The sequence below is a fragment of the Oratosquilla oratoria genome, chromosome 7 (genome assembly GCF_046742065.1).
Source record: "Oratosquilla oratoria isolate Oo_2021 chromosome 7, ASM4674206v1, whole genome shotgun sequence".
NCBI lineage: Eukaryota > Metazoa > Arthropoda > Malacostraca > Stomatopoda > Squillidae > Oratosquilla > Oratosquilla oratoria.
Window position 1 is genome coordinate 15,311,732 of NC_134783.1, and position 10,000 is coordinate 15,321,731.

Below are 10,000 nucleotides of genomic sequence, written 5' to 3' on the forward strand. Positions count from 1 at the left end.
CATCCTGCGTTTACGATTCTTCGGTTGTATCAGTTGATGACAATAAGCATAACCCTCATTCAACCTAACCTAATCTAATCCTTATTCCACTGTTGATATTCGGCGTACTGGGGTGACAATTCTTCAGGTGGGGTCTCATGGGGTGACGATTCTTCATGTAGGCGTTCTGGGGTGACAATTCTTCATGTGACCCCATTTCTTTGAACAATGTTTACCGCCACGAAATTTAATTCGTCTTAAGGGCAGCCCCCCCCCCCCCCAGCCAATCTCCCAAAACCAGTAGTAAAGCTTATCTGGATTATCCCCCTACTCCTTAATCCTCCATTTTTTATTTTTTTAGGCTACCACCAGCCTATTGTGTTCATGTCCTTTGCATTCCCTTCATAGTGAATAGGTTAAGCGAGCGTGATAAACAAACACAAACACATCTGTAACATAACCTTCCAACCATTGTACTGTACGACGAAAACCTGGGGGAAAAAATCCCTTTCACAATACGTTCTGCCGCATTTTTCACCCAGTGAACTTCTCCTGTCGGAAAAATATATCTGGTGTACACATACATTGTACACATACATTGTACACATATATGTATGCATCCGTGATCACCAGCAAGCCCCAACGCCTTTGGAATCGGCGCGTGTGTGCGTGTGTGCACACTTTGTGCTTGTGTACGTATATATACGTCTCGGCACAGCCTATGCGAGATGTTAAGTTATTCTTTTGTGTTTACAAGACATCGGCGGTCGTCCTTTTTGGAGGCGTCGTGCTCCCTTGTCCGCCATTCAGATTTCCTACACATGTGTACTTCGAAACAAGCGTACAAATACACACACACACACAAACAAACATATAGACGCAGCACATGCACACACACATATACACATAACACACAAACAAACGCATATACAGAAAAAATCTGATATACACCTGAATTTATATACACATTATATATATGCATATATATATACATATATATACAGTATATATATATATATATATATACATATATATATATATATATCCATATATATATATACATATATATATATATATATATATGTATATATGTACATATATTATATATACAGTATATATATATTATATATGATATATATATATATTATATACATATGTCTGTGTGTATATATATGCACATACATATATACATGTATATATATATATATATATATATATAAAAATTTATATGTGCATTATATATACAGTATAATATATATATACATATATATATATACATATATACAGTATATATGTATACAATACATAGATATATATATAATATATTATGGATATATATTTTTTATATTTTTAATTAAAATATATTATTATATATGTGTGTGTGTGAGTGTATATATGCACATATTATATATACTATTATATAAATATGTTGTGTGTAGTATATATGCACATATATATACATATTTTTTTCGTTCTATCATTTGTTTCTTATTCCTTTCGATTTACAATTGTATTGAATTTGCATATTCTCCAAGTTTTTTTAACCACCAAACATTCTTCAATATTGTATCCTTTCCTCTATCTCAATTCCGTCCACATTTTTCCAAGTCTTCCTCCTATTCCATTTCTTCTATTTCTTCCACTTTTATCACATATTTATACTCCCCTTTTTTATTCAATTATTTTTTATTATTGTCTTCTTCTTTAGTCCCATCTCACTAACCTTAGTTTTACCTTCATCATTGCAAGGTCTGAAAACAACATAACTTTACATTCAATAATCTTCCATTCTTTAGTCTACCAAATCATGATCCCTATTTACTTACCTGTTATGGTGTATTTACGTAACATTGTTTTTCTTTCCAATTGTTGCCCATTATTCTTGGAACACACATACAGTATAACATGTTTACGTAAATCATTCTAGATCTAGATCTCACTACATCAGCCATCACATTACCTAGTTTCGCATTTATATCTCCGGGTGTCACGTTTATTTTATTTTTTTTTAATTTCATTATCTTTTTTTTTTATTTATATCGCACCATCTACTATCACCACTTGGTCTAATCCACTACTGTATGTACTTGGAATTGTGAGTTCAATTTATAAATAAATATGATGGACATTCCATATATCTTCATGTTTACAAAGCACTTTGGACTCATGGTGACCGATACATTCTGACAAGCGTGGCGTCATTTGTGAAACCGAATGGACTACTAAGCTGAAAACTCACGAGTAAGTTTCAAAGAATCAGAAGTTTTCGTTCAAACTTATAACGACGAGCTGACGGTAGGAGGCGCTTAGGTGCAACCCCAAACCTTTGTCCAATGTGGCTGGACTGCCGGAACAAGAAGCAATGGGTCTTAAGGGGTTATCATATTGGGCAATTTTTCCTTCAACATGCTTACAGGAACCTAGACTACTCTAAGAACATTTCAACAATATGTCTAACATTCTTATAGGCTTACAATCTTTTAGTTGATCATTCATCTTTGCTGCATATGACGTAAAGTTCATTTGATATTTGAAAATTTGAAAATTCAAATCTTGTAACCGAAATCGTTTATGCTCAAACGAGCCCTCAATTGTCGGTGCCCAGTGTGATATTCCTTTAAGTAATTCTAGATTATGAAGAAAAAGAGGAAAAGAAAAGAAGAAAACAGAAATAAAAAGAGGACGAGAAAGAAGGAGGAACAGTAGGAACAGAAGATAAAAACAAAAGAAAGAAGAAAGACGAAGAAGAAGAAAAAGAACAACAAATGATTGCAAGAAGAAGTAGGAAAAGAAGAAGATGAAGAATAAGACGAAGAAAAAGAAAAACACGAAAACGAATAACAATAAATAGAATAATCAGAAAACTATAAGGATACCAACAACAACAATAATAACAACAATAACAAAATAATTCAAAGAAAAATGAAAAGAAGAAGAAAAAAAGACGAATACGAAAGAAAAGAGGAAGAAAATGAACTCTGGGCTACATATTGCATGCACAGACTGAGGAAGGGGGGGGGGGCGCTGAGGAAGGGAGAGGGAGGGAGAGGGGAGAAGAGTGAGTGAGTGAGTGAGTGAAGGGAGGAGAGGGGGAGGGAGGGGGAGGGGGGGAACCTTATTGGGAGACAAATCGGAATCCTGAATGTGGTGAGTTGCTCATGCCTGACGGGGGTGAAGAAGGAAGAAGAGAAATCAAAAGAACGAAAGGGGTTAGAAGGATAGGCATAGATAGATAAATAGGCAGATAGATAGATGTAAATGGGTAGAGAGATAGGTAGATAATAGGTAGATAGATAGGGAGATGGGTAGATAGATATAGATATAGGTAAATAGATAGATGGATCAAAAGACTTACAAATAGATAGACAGATGGATAGATATATTGCATGTAGATACGAGTAAATAGAGAGATACATAAACAATGGACAGGTACGTAGGTGGACAGAGAAAGAGGGAGGATATACATTTATACAGCACACACACACACACACACACACACACACACACACACACACACACACACACACACACACACACACACACACACACACACACACACACACACACACACACGACTACACAACTACACCACACACACACACTACACAACCACACCCAACCAACCACAACACACCCACACCATGACTCAACACCACAACACACAAAATCCACACACCCACACGCAAGCCCAACGCACACAGCACACACACACACACCACACACACACACACACACGCCACACACAACACACGCACACACCCGCAACGCATGCACAACCCAAAAACACCACAAACAAAACACACACACACAGGATAACAACCACACACACACACACACACATCACACACACACACACAACACACACCACACACACACACCACACACACACACACACTAAGAAACACACACACACACACACACGCACGCACACACACACACACCACAACACACAAACCACACACACAGCACACCACACACCGCACACACGCACAGCATGCACACACAAACACACACAAACACACCAAAAACACAAACACACACACACACACAACCACACGACACTACCACACACCACACACACACACTCCACACACACACACAAACACACACCACCTCACACATCACACAAAACACACAAATCACCACACACACACCACACACACACACCAACACAACACACACCAACACCCACACACACACACCACACCACACACACACACAACACAACGCACAACACACACACACACACACACACACCGCAACACACACACCACTGGGGCTCGCATCACACACAACACACAACACACACACACACGAAACGAGCACGCACGCACACACACACACACACACACACACACACACACACACTACCACAGCACACACACACACAACGCACACGCACACACACCACCACACAACACACAACACACAGAGAAACACACACACACACACACACACCACAGCAACCACACACACAACACACCACTACACACACACTACACACACACACAACACCAACACACAACACAAAAGACAACACACAACAACCACAAAGCTGCATATATATATATATATATATATATATATTTATATATATATATACATGTATGCAGTATATTTACATGTATATATGTATATATATGTATGTATATATATATGCATATTTATATATGTATGTAATAATAAATATGCATATAAATATAAAAATATATATATTATATATTATATATATACTATATATATCGTGTGTGTGTGTGTGGTGTGTGTACTGTATGTATGTAATATATTATTAATATATATATATATATATTATATGTATGTATATATATAATATATATATATATATATATATATATAGAGAGAGAGAGAGAGAGAGACAGAGAAAGCTAGAGAGTTCTTGTTATGGGCTGTAGTTTACCAGAAATTCTATTTTTGTGGATAATCTCGCACCGCTGTCATACGAGGGAGGGAGAGAGAGAGAGAGAGAGAGACGAGGATGGAGGACGAGGAGAGAGGAGAGGCAGAAGGAGTGGAGAGAGAGAGAGATGAGGGGACGAGAGAGAGAGAATGTACGAGAAGAGAAGTGAGAGAGGAGAGAGAGAGTAGATAGAGAGAGGAGAGAAGAGGGGGAGAGATGGGAGAGAGAAAGGAGAGATGAGAGAGATGAGTGAGAGAGAGACGGAGAGAGAGGAGTGTCCTCATGTTAAGCGTTTGCGGCGACCAATCTTCCCAGAATCCTGTTCTTGTGGTCACGAGATGGCGTTTCCATGTGCACCCCTCTTAACCAACTTGAGACACCACGTCAGGTCCATCTGGGGTCCCACGCGGGTCTCCTCAGAGCTGATTGGAATCTTTTGGCCTCAACCAGAAGAAGATTTGGTCACCAAAAGAAGAAGACTTCGGGAGGAGGAACCTACTCGAAGTGGGAAGGTCTTCAGAAGTGAAGAACTTGAGGGCGCGAAGACGTCTGCCGGGAGGCCAAAAGGAAGCCAGACGCTTTCTTTGCCTTTGCTTCAAGAAAGAAGAGGGAATCAGCGAAGGGCAAGACATAGAAGAACGGTTGATAAAAACGTGTAAGCAAGAGAGAGAGAGAAAAAGAGAGAGAGAAAAAGAGAGAGAGAGGGAGAGAGAGGGAGAGGGGTGGGTGGGAACGCAAGAGGCGTAACTTATTTCTTGTGGAAAAATCCTGGAAGAGGCTGAGATCCGCGAATCAGGCCGGCAAATAAATCCATCTAACAAGTTGACTGTTCCCCGGGGGCACGCAATATGGAAACTGTTCCGAGCAGACGGACCCCAGCTGTGAAAAAAGCCAAGTCATAAGAGATTTTCACCTATTTTCATTTCAAATTCCGCGCGCTTGTTGCTCATTGGTGGAAATGGTTATCATTTCTTCGTGCCCCTCCGCCCACGTCTCCCGTCTCCCCCCCCACCCTAGGCACCTGGTGCTTCCACCTCAGCCGACCAAGTGAAAATGGCATTTTCTTATTCCGTGAGGCGGGTGGGTGGGTGGGTGGGCGTGCGGGCGTAACGCCCAGAAGACACATTACTACTACAGCGGCTGAGAGTTTTCATGCGAGTTTAACAGATGCAAAGCTGGTTCAAAAGGCCGTAATGTTTATATCATTGGTTCCCGGTCTTCTGAAATATGACTTAGAGATTGATGGAAGATCAGGGACGGAGAAGCGGAAGGAGGAAGAAGAGGAAGAGGAAGAAGAGGAGGAGGAAGAGTAGGAAAAGGTGAGGAAGAAGAGGATGGAGAAGGATAAAGAAGAGAAGGAAGAGGAAAGAAGAGGGAGAAAAGGAGTAAAAGAGGAGGAAGAGAGGAAGAAGAGAAGGAGGAGGAAGAAGAAGATGAAGAGGAAGAGGAAGAAGAGGATGGAGAAGGAGGAAGAAAAGAAGGAAGAGTAAATAAGAGGAAGAAAAAGAAGAGGACAAGAAGGAGGAAGAAGGGGAAGAAAAGAAGGAGGTAGAAGAAGAAGAGGAAGAAGAGGAGGAGGAAGATTCCGAAACTTAAGGTCCAAGATGATGAAGAAGATGTACAGGAAGGAGAGAAAAAAGAACAAGGAGTCGAAATAGTCGAAAACGAGGAATTTGAAAAAAAAATAAATAAAAAATAAATAAATAAAAGAACTAAAACCATGACGGTGGTAATGATGGAAGAAGAAGAAGAAGAAGAAGAAGAAGAAGAAGAAGAATGTAAATACAAAAGGACGATATCAGTGAGGGAAGAGACATGGAAGAATGATAGTAAAAAAGCTGAAAAGAAGAAGGAAAAGGGAAAGGAAGAGGAGAGGTGTGGGAGAAGTGGAATATGTATAAAAAGAAAAACGAAATTTTACGAGACTGAAGAACCAAACCAGAAATAAGATTTTTTGCTAAAATTAGTTTTTGGATCAAAGAGAGTAAAAAACTACCCTCAAAAAAAAAAAAAAAAAAAAAAAAAAAATCTAGTGCAGAAAGAGCAAGAAAAGAAAAGAGAGGTTAAGAGGAGACATAGCAGGAAATATAGAAAGAGATCAAATGATATATAAGTAGATTGCCAGATAGATCTAGTGAGTTTGAGCCCTTATGTATGTACCAATTGTGTGTGTGTGTATGTGTGTGTGTGTGTGTGTGTGTATGTGTGTGTATGTGTATGTATATATATGTATATATATATATATATATATATATGTGTGTGTGTGTGTGTGTGTGTGTGTATGTGTGTGTTTGTGTATATATGTGTGTGTATGTGGTGCTTGTTCTGTGTGTTGTGTGTGTGTATGTGTGTGTAATATGTGTGTGTATAGTTGTAGATGTGTGTAATGTATGTGTATATATATGTGTGTGTATGTATGTATGTGGTGTGTATATGTATGTGGTGGTGTGTGTGTGTGTGTTGTTGTGTGTGTCTGTGTGTGTGTGTTTGTGTGTGTGTGAGTGTGCAGGTGTGTGTGTATATTCTTATAAACAGAAAGAAGAGAGAGAGAGAGAGGAGATGAGAGAGGAGAGACGAGAGAGAGGAGAGAGAGACTGAAGAGAGAGTGAGATCTGAGAGAGAGAGAAGTGAGGGAGAGAGAGGAGAAGAGAGAGAGAGATAGAGAGAGATAGAGAGAGAAGAGAGAGAGAGAGAGAGAGAGAGGGATGAGAGAGAGAGATTAGAGAGCGATAGAGAGAGAGAGAGATAGAGAAGAGAGAGAGAGAGAGAGGAGGAGAGAGAGATGTGAGAGGAGAGGAGATGAGAGAGGGAGAGAGAGAGATGAGAGAGAGAGAGGAGAGAGAGAGATGGTTAGAGAGTAGAGAGGATGACGAGGGAGAGAGAGGAGACAGGAGGAGAGAGAGAGAGAGAGAGAGAGAGAGAGAGGGGGGGGAGGGAGGAGTGGAGAGAGGAGGGCCGTGGGATATTGAAGGAAAGATCTCCACCGAATACGACGTGGAGGCGTAAAGAAAGGAGAATGGAAGGCCTTCGGTGAGATTGGCCTTACTCGGATGGGGCGTTGCTACAAATAAGGACAACTGGAAGGGCTGGAAAGGATGGAACGGTTGGAAGAGCAAAAGGGTCTGGAAGGCCTGGAAGGGCTGGAAGGTCTGGAAGGGGTGGAAGGGCTGGAAAGGATGAAAGGGATGGGAGGGTTGGAAGAGTAAAAGGGGCTGGAGGGCCTGGAAGGCCTGGAAGGCCTGGAAAGCCTGGAAGGGCTGGAAGTTCTGGAAGGGGTGGGAGGGTTGGAAGAGTAAAAGGGGCTGGAAGGCCTGGAAGGTCTGGAAGGGGTGGAAAGGACGGATGGGGTGGGAGGGTTGGGAGAGTAAAAGGGGCTGGAAGGCCTGGACGGCCAGGAAGGGCTGGAAAGTCTGAAAGGGTGGAAAGGACGGAAGAGGTGGAAGGGTTGGAAGAGTAAGAGGGACTGGAAGACCTGGAAGGGGTGGAAGGTCTGGAAGGGATGGAAGGGGTGGAAGGGTTGGAGGAGTAAAAGGGGCTGGAAGGCCTGGACGGCCTGGAAGGGCTGGAAAGTCTGAAAGGGTGGAAAGGACGGAAGGGGTGGAAGGGTTGGAAGAGTAAAAGGGGTTGGAAGACCTGGAAGGGCTGGAAGGTCTGGAAGGGGTGGAAGGTCTGGAAAGGACGGAAGGGGTGGAAGGGTTGGAGGAGTAAAAGGGGTTGGAAGACCTGGAAGGGCTGGATGGTGGATTGGTGGCTGTTGGACAGGGCTGGAGGTGGAAGGAAGGTCTTGTGACTTGAACAGGGGGTGGGAAATGGATTTGGAAAGGGATGGGATGGGAGGTAGGGTGTAGGGTTTGGGGAAAGAGTTGTTAAATTAAAAGGGGGCTGGTAAGACCTGGAAGGGATTGGAAAGGTCTGGAAGGGGTGTGTGTTGGAGGGTGTGGAAAAGGGCTGGAAGGCCTGGAAGGTTTGGAAGAGATAAGAAGATGGAAGGTCTGGAAGGGGTGGAAGGGCTGGAAGGCCTGGAAGGTTTGGAAGAGATGGAAGGTCTGGATGGGCTGGAAGGGCTGGGAAAGGCCTTGTGGAAGGTTTTGGAAGAGATGGAAATGGTCTGGATGGGGGGGTGGGGTTGGAAGGGCTCCCGGGCTTCCAGTGGGAAAAGGGCCACACGACAACAGACTATGCACCACAAAAGTAAGGCACAATCAAAGCTGAGGTTCATACTGGACAAAGGAACAAATCTCAACTTTTTGGGTACATTGAGTTTCCCCTCAGCTGAATAAAATCGCCTGGCGGCAGACAGAATAAACACGTTAAGTTAGACACTCAAAAGGGCCAAGGAACTTTGTTGTAAGGTCTTTGGTGAGGCGGAAGTAATACGTAAGTAAGGGCAAACAAAATGTGGGGAAGGTACGTGAAAGTAATGGCACATGGAAGCGATAAGGACCCCAAGACTAAGTGAACAGGCACGGTGGAAGGGCCCAGCCAGTAAGGGGATTAGAGAGAGAGAGAGAGAGAGAGAGAGAGAGAGAGAGAGAGAGAGAGAGAGAGAGAGAGAGAGAGAGAGAGAGAGAGAGAGAGAGAGAGAGAGAGAGAGAGAGAGAGCAGGAGAGAGAGAGAGAGAGAGAGAGAGAGAGAGAGAGAGAGAGAGAGAGATACATAGGTATGTAGACAGATAGACGGACAGACAGACAGATAGATAGATAGATAGATAGAACGAGAGAGAGAGAGAGAGAGAGAGAGAGAGAGAGAGAGAGAGAGAGAGAGAGAGAGAGAGAGAGAGCCGAGAGAGAGAGAGAGAGAGAGAGAGAGAGAGAGAGAGAGAGAGAGAGAGAGAGAGAGAGAGAGAGAGAGAGAGAGAGAGAGAGAGAGAGAGTGAGAGAGAGAGAGAGAGAGAGAGAGAGAGAGAGAGAGAGAGAGAGAGAGAGAGAGAGAGAGAGAGAGAGAGAGAGAGAGAAAGAGGCATCTCTTGAGAGCGACGCTTCCTTAAGACAGGGTTTTTGGAGACAAGGATTATGAATTTCATATCCAGCGGGGATGTCAAGATAAAAAAAGAAAAAAAGAAGAAAAAAAAAAAAAAGGCTGGTTTTATGTCCAAAACGACTA